The sequence below is a fragment of the Lissotriton helveticus genome, chromosome 2_1 (assembly GCF_964261635.1).
Source record: "Lissotriton helveticus chromosome 2_1, aLisHel1.1, whole genome shotgun sequence".
Classification (NCBI taxonomy): domain Eukaryota; kingdom Metazoa; phylum Chordata; class Amphibia; order Caudata; family Salamandridae; genus Lissotriton; species Lissotriton helveticus.
Genome location: NC_136059.1, coordinates 1,423,820,906 through 1,423,832,906, shown reverse-complemented (window position 1 = coordinate 1,423,832,906; position 12,001 = coordinate 1,423,820,906).

Below are 12,001 nucleotides of genomic sequence, written 5' to 3'. Positions count from 1 at the left end.
ACTTAACCACCTGCTATCATGAGAGACATCAGGGCTGCATCTTTTGAGCCCAGTACTGAGCCTGAAAAGCGTTTCCAACCCCACTTACAAGTGAAACTTGCTAAAATGTGCCTGGCTGCTCTTCACTGAAAAGCTGGTTCTGCAACATTTTTAGCATACGTTTGCTCCTGCTGGGTCAGCCGAGCAGCGAATCTCTAATGAACCACCTGCTATCATGAGAGACATCAGGGCTGCATCTTTTGAGCCCAGTACTGAGCCTGAAAAGCGTTTCCAACCCCACTTACAAGTGAAACTTGCTAAAATGTGCCTGGCTGCTCTTCACTGAAAAGCTGGTTCTGCAACATTATTAGCATACGTTTGCTCCTGCTGGGTCAGCCGAGCAGCGAATTTCTACTTAACCACCTGCTATCATGAGAGACATCAGGGCTGCATCTTTTGAGCCCAGTACTGAGCCTGAAAAGCGTTTCCAACCCCACTTACAAGTGAAACTTGCTAAAATGTGCCTGGATGCTCTTCACTGAAAAGCTTGGTTCTGCATACATTTTTAGCATACGTTTGCTCCTGCTGGGTCAGCCGAGCAGCGAATTTCTATTTAACCACCTGCTATCATGAGAGACATCAGGGCTGCATCTTTTGAGCCCAGTACTGAGCCTGAAAAGGATTTCCAACCCCACTTACAAGTGAAACTTGCTAAAATGTGCCTCTCTGCTCTTCACTGAAAAGCTTGGTTCTGCATACATTTTTAGCATACGTTTGCTCCTGCTGGGTCAGCCGAGCAGCAAATTTCTAATTAACCACCTGCTATCATGAGAGACATCAGGGCTGCATCTTTTGAGCCCAGTACTGAGCCTGAAAAGTGTTTCCAACCCCACTTACAAGTGAAACTTGCTAAAATGTGCCTGGCTGCTCTTCACTGAAAAGCTGGTTCTGCAACATTTTTAGCATACGTTTGCTCCTGCTGGGTCAGCCGAGCAGCAAATTTCTACTTAACCACCTGCTATCATGAGAGACATCAGGGCTGCATCTTTTGAGCCCAGTACTGAGCCTGAAAAGCGTATCCAACCCCACTTACAAGTGAAACTTGCTAAAATGTGCCTGGATGCTCTTCACTGAAAAGCTGGTTCTGCATACATTTTTGGCCTACGTTTGCTCCTGCTGGGTCAGTCGAGCAGTGAAGTTCTAATTAACCACCTGCTATCATGAGAGACATCAGGGCTGCATCTTTTGAGCCCAGTACTGAGCCTGAAAAGCATTTCGAACCCCACTTACAAGTGAAACTTGCTAAAATGTGCCTGGCTGCTCTTCACTGAAAAGCTGGTTCTGCAACATTTTTAGCATACGTTTGCTCCTACCGGGTCAGCCGAGCAGTGAATTTCTAATTAACCACCTGCTATCATGAGAGACATCAGGGCTGCATCTTTTGAGCCCAGTACTGAGCCTGAAAAGCGTTTCCAACCCCACTTACAAGTGAAACTTGCTAAAATGTGCCTCTCTGCTCTTCACTGAAAAGCTTGGTTCTGCAACATTTTTAGCATACGTTTGCTCCTGCTGGGTCAGCCGAGCAGCAAATTTCTACTTAACCACCTGCTATCATGAGAGACATTCGGGCTGCATCTTTTGAGCCCAGTACTGAGCCTGAAAAGCGTTTCCAACCCCACTTACAAGTGAAACTTGCTAAAATGTGCCTCTCTGCTCTTCACTGAAAAGCTGGTTCTGCAACATTTTTAGCATACGTTTGCTCCTGCTGGGTCAGCCGAGCAGCAAATTTCTACTTAACCACCTGCTATCATGAGAGACATCAGGGATGCATCTTTTGAGCCCAGTACTGAGCCTGAAAAGCGTTTCCAACCCCACTTACAAGTGAAACTTGCTAAAATGTGCCTGGATGCTCTTCTTTGAAAAGCTTGGTTCTGCATACATTTTTAGCATACTTTTGCTCCTGCTGGGTCAGCCGAGCAGCGAATTTCTAATTAACCACCTGCTATCATGAGAGACATCAGGGCTGCATCTTTTGAGCCCAGTACTGAGCCTGAAAAGCATTTCCAACCCCACTTACAAGTGAAACTTGCTAAAATGTGCCTCTCTGCTCTTCACTGAAAAGCTTGGTTATGCATACATTTTTAGCATACGTTTGCTCCTGCTGGGTCAGCCGAGCAGCGAATTTCTACTTAACCACCTGCTATCATGAGAGACATCAGGGCTGCATCTTTTGAGCCCAGTACTGAGCCTGAAAAGCGTTTCCAACCCCACTTACAAGTGAAACTTGCTAAAATGTGCCTGGCTGCTCTTCACTGAAAAGCTGGTTCTGCAACATTTTTAGCATACGTTTGCTCCTGCTGGGTCAGCCGAGCAGCGAATCTCTAATTAACCACCTGCTATCATGAGAGACATCAGGGCTGCATCTTTTGAGCCCAGTACTGAGCCTGAAAAGCGTTTCCAACCCCACTTACAAGTGAAACTTGCTAAAATGTGCCTGGCTGCTCTTCACTGAAAAGCTGGTTCTGCAACATTATTAGCATACGTTTGCTCCTGCTGGGTCAGCCGAGCAGCGAATTTCTACTTAACCACCTGCTATCATGAGAGACATCAGGGCTGCATCTTTTGAGCCCAGTACTGAGCCTGAAAAGCGTTTCCAACCCCACTTACAAGTGAAACTTGCTAAAATGTGCCTGGATGCTCTTCACTGAAAAGCTTGGTTCTGCATACATTTTTAGCATACGTTTGCTCCTGCTGGGTCAGCCGAGCAGCGAATTTCTAATTAACCACCTGCTATCATGAGAGACATCAGGGCTGCATCTTTTGAGCCCAGTACTGAGCCTGAAAAGCATTTCCAACCCCACTTACAAGTGAAACTTGCTAAAATGTGCCTCTCTGCTCTTCACTGAAAAGCTTGGTTCTGCATACATTTTTAGCATACGTTTGCTCCTGCTGGGTCAGCCGAGCAGCAAATTTCTAATTAACCACCTGCTATCATGAGAGACATCAGGGCTGCATCTTTTGAGCGCAGTACTGAGCCTGAAAAGTGTTTCCAACCCCACTTACAAGTGAAACTTGCTAAAATGTGCCTGGCTGCTCTTCACTGAAAAGCTGGTTCTGCAACATTTTTAGCATACGTTTGCTCCTGCTGGGTCAGCCGAGCAGCAAATTTCTACTTAACCACCTGCTATCATGAGAGACATCAGGGCTGCATCTTTTGAGCCCAGTACTGAGCCTGAAAAGCGTATCCAACCCCACTTACAAGTGAAACTTGCTAAAATGTGCCTGGATGCTCTTCACTGAAAAGCTTGGTTCTGCATACATTTTTAGCATACGTTTGCTCCTGCTGGGTCAGCCGAGCAGCGAATTTCTAATTAACCACCTGCTATCATGAGAGACATCAGGGCTGCATCTTTTGAGCCCAGTACTGAGCCTGAAAAGCATTTCCAACCCCACTTACAAGTGAAACTTGCTAAAATGTGCCTGTCTGCTCTTCACTGAAAAGCTGGTTCTGCAACATTTTTAGCATACGTTTGCTCCTGCTGGGTCAGCCGAGCAGCGAATTTCTAATTAACCACCTGCTATCGTGAGAGACATCAGGGCTGCATCTTTTGAGCCCAGTACTGAGCCTGAAAAGCGTTTCCAACCCCACTTACAAGTGAAACTTGCTAAAATGTGCCTGGCTGCTCTTCACTGAAAAGCTGGTTCTGCAACATTTTTAGCATACGTTTGCTCCTGCTGGGTCAGCCGAGCAGCAAATTTCTACTTAACCACCTGCTATCATGAGAGACATCAGGGCTGCATCTTTTGAGCCCAGTACTGAGCCTGAAAAGCGTTTCCAACCCCACTTACAAGTGAAACTTGCTAAAATGTGCCTGGCTGCTCTTCAGTGAAAAGCTTGGTTCTGCATACATTTTTAGCATACGTTTGCTCCTACCGGGTCAGCCGAGCAGTGAATTTCTAATTAACCACCTGCTATCATGAGAGACATCAGGGCTGCATCTTTTGAGCCCAGTACTGAGCCTGAAAAGCGTTTCCAACCCCACTTACAAGTGAAACTTGCTAAAATGTGCCCTCTCTGCTCTTCACTGAAAAGCTTGGTTCTGCATACATTTTTAGCATACGTTTGCTCCTGTTGGGTCAGCCGAGCAGCGAATTTCTAATTAACCACCTGCTATCATGAGAGACATCAGGGCTGCATCTTTTGAGCCCAGTAATGAGCCTGAAAAGCAATTCCAACCCCACTTACAAGTGAAACTTGCTAAAATGTGCCTCTCTGCTCTTCACTGAAAAGCTTGGTTCTCCATACATTTTTAGCATACGTTTGCTCCTGCTGGGTCAGCCGAGCAGCAAATTTCTACTTAACCACCTGCTATCATGAGAGACATCAGGGCTGCATCTTTTGAGCCCAGTAATGAGCCTGAAAAGCAATTCCAACCCCACTTACAAGTGAAACTTGCTAAAAATGTGCCTCTCTGCTCTTCACTGAAAAGCTGGTTCTGCATACATTTTTGGCCTACGTTTGCTCCTGCTGGGTCAGTCGAGCAGTGAATTTCTAATTAACCACCTGCTATCATGAGAGACATCAGGGCTGCATCTTTTGAGCCCAGTACTGAGCCTGAAAAGCATTTCGAACCCCACTTACAAGTGAAACTTGCTAAAATGTGCCTGGCTGCTCTTCACTGAAAAGCTGGTTCTGCAACATTTTTAGCATACGTTTGCTCCTACCGGGTCAGCCGAGCAGTGAATTTCTAATTAAGTCAAGTCAAGTCAAAAAGCTTTATTTCGATAAAATATCATTATCATAAAAGCAGTTTAAAAATAATAAAATTAATAATACATATCCAGTTGATAACAAGAAATACAACATTTACTTTGAATAAATATTATTTAAGAAAGAATTAAACAGAATATTTAAGCTTTCTGGCTCGAATGGCCCAAGCCCAAAATAAGAATTTTGCTAGGGCACAAGCATAGGGTACATAACTATCCGAAACAAGTATCCTGGTTGCCTCAGCATGGCTCCTAGTTCCAAGTTGCCGACACAAATTCTTCAGCCACACCCTTCTTGGATTGACATATTCCTTACAAACAAATAAAAAGTGAGCCAATGTCTCTGGGTGGGCTGAACATGATGGACACAGGTCAGTTTTGTCTGTGCAGGATTTCCATGTTTTGGTAAAAGTGTTCAGTGGAAGAGTACCCGTTCTAAATTTAAAATACAAAGACCGGGCAAAAGGTTTCCCGATTGTGTCTAGATAGGGTTCCCGTCTGGGACAATCTTTAAACATCAAAAAATCCTCTGTGAGTCTGCCGATGGATGGACTGGAATGCCTTTGGGAGCAAGCCCAATCCCGAAAGAGGTTTTTAAGAACTTGTTTTGGAGGAGAAGTTCTGCTGGACCAAGAGTCTGATAGGCCCAAACTTATCAGTAGATTTTTCATATCCGTTAACCATTTGACTCTGGCCCAATGCGGTGACTCCATTATTTCTTCCAGACATCTCGCATAAGCACTAAGTTCCTCTACCCGCCAAATGCGGGCCCATAATAAGAGGGGGCGAAATTTCGCAATTTCGCCAATCTGGGTACAGCCGAGGTCCATAAATAAGGGCAACAGGGGGGTACTTTGAGGGAGGGACATTATTTGCCTACAGAATTTATTCTCAGATTTCTGCAGTGCTTGAGAAGATGCAAAGCCCCAAAGTTCAGCTCCATAGAGCGCAGAGCTGACACCTTTGGCGGCATAGATCTCTAGGACTGTTCCTATGGGTTTGAACGAACTGGAACGTTGCTCCCTTAATAGGGCACCTGTGATCCTTTTGTGATTCAGCAGCATCTTATCTAGATGAGGAGTCCAATCCATTTTGTCAGAAATGCGAATCCCTAAATAATCAAATTCTTTCACCCTTTCCAGGGATTCGGTGTTTAAAGTAGGGGGACGCACTTTCTGTTTAGGTGGATTAAGGACGAGGTATTTAGTTTTGTTGGTATTTATGACCAAGCCTCGGTCGGAACAAAAGGATTGGAAATTATCCAAGAGTTTCTGTAGTCCCATAGGGGTTTTGGAGATTAGGAGCGTGTCGTCCGCGAAGAGGAGGGTCGGTATACGTACCCCCCCCAGGGATGGTTCGTCAGATGGAGATTTAAGTAGGTGCTCCACCACCCCATTAATGTACAGGGAGAAAAGGGTGGGAGCCAGAACACATCCCTGGCGGACCCCTCTCTCGACCGAAATGCAGCCTGTTTTCTCTCCTCCTGAACCCCACCTAATTTGAGCAAAGCTGTCCTGGTGGAGCCTGACTAATAGGGACAATAGGTACTGTGGGAGCCCCATGTTGGCCAGAACCCTCCATAGCGAATCCCTGGGGACGAGGTCAAAGGCAGTCTTTAAATCGATGAATGCGAGATAAAGACTGCCCTTGCCTATCACTACCACCTTCCAGTGGATCATCATAAGCCTAAAGGCCTGCTCTATTGTTCCAGTGCCTACTCTAAAGCCAGCCTGAAAATCGGTAAGTATTTTGTTTTCATCCACCCAGTTAAGTATCCTGAGTAGAATGACTTTACCGACAACCTTTTGGCTTACATCCAATAAGCTAATTGGCCTATAGTTGGACGGATCGTCCCTGGGGCCTTTCTTGTGAATGGGAACCACCTCTGCCCCCTTCCAAGAAGCAGGAACGGGGGCGCCCCTACAAATGGCAAGAAGGAGGGAGTGGATTACTTTACCCCAATTAACACCATCAGATTTTAACAGATCCCCAGGGATACCATCTGGTCCTGCAGCTTTTTGTGGAATAATGGAGTTGATAGCGTACTCTACTTCCTTTAGTGTAAAATCGGGATCACCAGGGAAAAGGGAATAGTCAACATGGGGAAAGGAATGAACAGACCCTCTTCCATTCATATCGTCAAGGCAAGAATACAGCTTGGAAAAATGAACCTCCCATACCTGACCCGGAATATTGCAGGTTACAAGGTCAATATCCGGTCTGTTACGCGCCCTTATGATATCCCAGAAGGATTTAGAATCTCTTTCCATGCTAGCTTCCTTAAGTGTTAGCCAATAGTTATCCTCCCACTCCCTTTTGGCTACCAGTAAAGCCTTTTTATGGTCTCTCCTGGCAATTTGAATTAGAGGGAGAGACTTCCCTTTAACTGCCTCTATTAGGCGTGATTTGGCCTTCCTGCAATTTGCCGAATACCAATCATGCTTGCCTTTTGGTTTGGGTTTATATTTCCCTACTGGCAATTGTACCCAAAAGAGGTCCCCAATAGTTTTTATAGCAGCTTCAAAAACAGCGGTGACCTTGTCTGCTGCTATGGTCAGATTGGTAGAGCCAATTTCAGCTTGCATACCCTTGACCACTACGTCTATTGTGGATAGTTTATCGGTGTTACACATAAATTTGCTCCACTTTAGACGCCTACCACAAGTAGCGACGGTAATCCCCTGAGGACGGCCAAGGGAGACTGGCAGTACTTCAATGTTCCAGGGATTTTTTAAAGATAAGGAGAGTGGGTTATGGTCGCTCTCTACGGTATTGGTAATAACCATATCGTTAACATAACTCCAGAGGGCCCTATCCAGCAGGATATAGTCAATCCGAGTGCACTGGCCAACCCTGTTGAATGTGGGCGCGCCCTGGAGATCAGATCGGGTGCGACCATTAGCAGCTCTTAATCCAAACTCCAAAGTAAATGCATTGAGATGGATTGCACTGCGAGTCCAGCGCTTAATGGGTGGAATGGAGAGAGTAGGGATACCCCATCTGCTGTCCTCTTCTCCTAGATCTGGGATTCCTTCTAAGGGGAGTGGCTCATATGTACAGTTAAAATCCCCTGCTATTAAGATATGTCCAGGACCACTCTGCTGTCCCAACTGAACCTCAAGCTCCTTCATTGTGGGTGAAATACACCCGTTTTTGGTTCCCCTAATATAGACATTGTAAAGGTCAACGGTTGTACTTCCCCGCAGACCCAACAGGGAGACGCCAAGAATATCCGGCGTTCCTGCCTTCTTGGCAATAATTCTGCAATTAAGCCGGGTACTTATCCAGATAATAAGCCCCCCCGATGGCCGTCCCTTCCCCACCTTGGTTTTTACTGCTGGTACAAAGAGAGTGACAAACCCCACCCTATGCAGTGGCTCAATAGCCCATGTCTCTTGAAAAATGCAGATATTGTGGGCATCAACTAGGGCATTCCACTCCGGGATGGCCAGCTTCCTAGAGATCCCAGCAAGGTTCCAGCTAAGAATTTTTAGCTCACCAAGCGCTGGGATTCCGGCTGGAACCGTAATACATCGGTGGTAAGATAGATCTACACTGTCCCTAACTAATATAGGTGGTGACACCTCTAGGTTTGTAGGGAGAAATGCACCCAACGGTGCATCCTTTTTCCCCTCATTTACATGGGGGAGGTTGGTGACTAAGTCGCCTTCAGGAGAGAGTCAATCAACCTCGTCCAATACACAGTACCTATTGGGGTGGGCAAACTGTGTATAGGAGGGGTTAAAGGACGGTGATGGAGACGGGTCCTGCCATGGCTGTTGCCAATAATGATTGGCAATAGATGGTTGCTGGGGAAGTTGCTGCCACTGCTCAGTAGAATGGAAAAAGGGCGGTGCAGAGGGGAGTGGTTGCTGCCACTGAGGACCAGTGTGGTATGGAACAAAGGGTGGAAAGTTAAACGGCTGTCGCCCATGATTAGGTACATATTGGGGGGGACGTACAAACCCTTGATTAATTGGATTTGCTGGCCGCTGGAAATTGGGTTTTGCCAAGTGGGGAAGGAAGTGAGATAAGGGGAGTGGTTTGATCTGGGTGGCAGGACCACTGTTAGGTGATTTGCAAATGAAAGTCGCAGCCCCCACATCCCTAAAATTAACAGTAATTACATCCCCTGGTATTGTTTTCTTACTCCTACCCACCCAATCACCTCTCCGTACAGTTAGAATCTCCCCACTCATGCTACTAGGCAAGGGTTTATGAATTTGGAGCCATTGAGCACATTTATTTCTTAGCTCCACATATGTCTCTTTAGCTCCTTCCTTCAGAGGGGGGACAGCAGTTAACACAACCACAAAAGGAGAAACTTCTGGTGGCAGGTTAATAGACTTGAAGCGGGGTTGCCTTGGTTTGGGAGCTTCAGAGTTGTTTGTGGGGTCAGAGACTAAAGTATTCGTAGGTTTACTATTAGAAACCATAGTTTGGGAGGTGTTGGATTTAGTACCAACGGCTGATTTCTGCACAGATAAGGAGTTGCTCACCGCTTTAGGATCGAGAATAAGTGGCGGTTGAGCAAGGTTGGTCCCTAGGTGGGGAGAGTGTGATACAGCTTGGTCTTTAGGGGGTAAAAGGACTTTCGCTTTATCGGTTATGGGCTTAGTGACCCCGGCTAGCTGTTGGGGATTGGATTTAGATGGCGGTTCTCTAAACCCCTGTTGCTGAACAGGCCCAGGCTCATTAATTTTGTTGGGCCATTTAGTATTAATGAGCGATGTTAACCTATCAAGTTTAGAAATCAGGGGTTTAATATGGGCCGCTATTGTAGCTTCGAGATCATGCTTAAGGTCCGTAACCATATTGTCAACCCAGCATGGAATGCCTGGCGCTGTATGTGGGATAGGTGTTACCAAATTGTGATTACTAATTTTGGTTTTATCCTTCTCCTTAGGTTTAGACTCCTTATTTACAGATTTGTTTATCACTTTTATAGGAATAAGATCAGCATTTCCCCTGGGTTCACTAGGCACATGAGGAGTCGACTTGGCAGCTAGATCGTCCATGCTTGGCTCCACCTCTCCAAGAGACTGGCAGGCTTCTAGATCTGGGGTCGCCTCCAGGTCCACAAAGGACGGGTCTGACTCCGAGCAGGAAACTGACAGGTCGACAGCGCTCGGTACTGTGATAGTACCTATGGTGGTCAAGGGTAAGGAGCGATTGTTGGAAACTTGCTGAAGAGGTGAATTTGCGTTAGCAAGAGAGCCCAGGGAAGAGCGCTTGGCGTTCATTAAGTCAAGGGAGACCCTCTTCTCTAGGAGTACAATGCTCTTATCAATTGTCTCATTTACCCGAGAGATAAAGAGGTCAATAGGACCAGTCACTAGCGCTACCTCCTTAGCTTTTTTGGTGCAGCTCCTTGTTTTATGCCGCATGATTGACTGGATGATGGATCCGGGGCGATGTAACAGGGATTCAGGGCCTAGGCCGTCCTCTGCCGTCCTTGAACGGCCTTAAACGGCCCGCTCTTTGCCCGGTCTTCGCCCCGGTCGCCGCCCCGCGCGCGTCCCGCGTGCGCGTTAGAGCTGCTCAAAGTTTATAGGAGGAGGAAGTGAGGTGGAAAGGGCGGGAAGAGGACCAGCTGCGGCCAATCAGCGCCGCGCTGCACGCTGGTCCTCGCAGTCCCGCCTCGAGGAGAAGGGTTGATGTTCACTCTCAGAAGTCGCGTTGGTGCTCCTGTGCACTCCGCAATGGCTTTGGGCAGATTAGACAGCAAAGAGTCTTGCCTTCGAGCGGCGCCCGCGGAGCAGGGGCCGCGAGGCGTGAAGATTTTATGCAGGCGCTGGAAGCAGGGATGAAAGGCTGAGCAACAGGCAGGCAGCGCTCACGACGTCCCAAGGCAGAACCCACACTCCTAGCACACCGCTTGATCTTTTATCGGTGGAAGGGGCGGGAAGAGGACCAGCTGCGGCCAATCAGCGCCGCGCTGCACGCTGGTCCTCGCAGTCCCGCCTCGAGGAGAAGGGTTGATGTTCACTCTCAGAAGTCGCGTTGGTGCTCCTGTGCACTCCGCAATGGCTTTGGGCAGATTAGACAGCAAAGAGTCTTGCCTTCGAGCGGCGCCCGCGGAGCGGGGGCCGCGAGGCGTGAAGATTTTATGCAGGCGCTGGAAGCAGGGATGAAAGGCTGAGCAACAGGCAGGCAGCGCTCACGACGTCCCAAGGCAGAACCCACACTCCTAGCACACCGCTTGATCTTTTATCGGTGGAAGGGGCGGGAAGAGGACCAGCTGCGGCCAATCAGCGCCGCGCTGCACGCTGGTCCTCGCAGTCCCGCCTCGAGGAGAAGGGTTGATGTTCACTCTCAGAAGTCGCGTTGGTGCTCCTGTGCACTCCGCAATGGCTTTGGGCAGATTAGACAGCAAAGAGTCTTGCCTTCGAGCGGCGCCCGCGGAGCGGGGGCCGCGAGGCGTGAAGATTTTATGCAGGCGCTGGAAGCAGGGATGAAAGGCTGAGCAACAGGCAGGCAGCGCTCACGACGTCCCAAGGCAGAACCCACACTCCTAGCAAACCGCTTGATCTTTTATCGGTGGAAGGGGCGGGAAGAGGACCAGCTGCGGCCAATCAGCGCCGCGCTGCACGCTGGTCCTCGCAGTCCCGCCTCGAGGAGAAGGGTTGATGTTCACTCTCAGAAGTCGCGTTGGTGCTCCTGTGCACTCCGCAATGGCTTTGGGCAGATTAGACAGCAAAGAGTCTTGCCTTCGAGCGGCGCCCGCGGAGCGGGGGCCGCGAGGCGTGAAGATTTTATGCAGGCGCTGGAAGCAGGGATGAAAGGCTGAGCAACAGGCAGGCAGCGCTCACGACGTCCCAAGGCAGAACCCACACTCCTAGCACACCGCTTGATCTTTTATCGGTGGAAGGGGCGGGAAGAGGACCAGCTGCGGCCAATCAGCGCCGCGCTGCACGCTGGTCCTCGCAGTCCCGCCTCGAGGAGAAGGGTTGATGTTCACTCTCAGAAGTCGCGTTGGTGCTCCTGTGCACTCCGCAATGGCTTTGGGCAGATTAGACAGCAAAGAGTCTTGCCTTCGAGCGGCGCCCGCGGAGCGGGGGCCGCGAGGCGTGAAGATTTTATGCAGGCGCTGGAAGCAGGGATGAAAGGCTGAGCAACAGGCAGGCAGCGCTCACGACGTCCCAAGGCAGAACCCCACCTAATTAACCACCTGCTATCATGAGAGACATCAGGGCTGCATCTTTTGAGCCCAGTACTGAGCCTGAAAAGCGTTTCCAACCCCACTTACAAG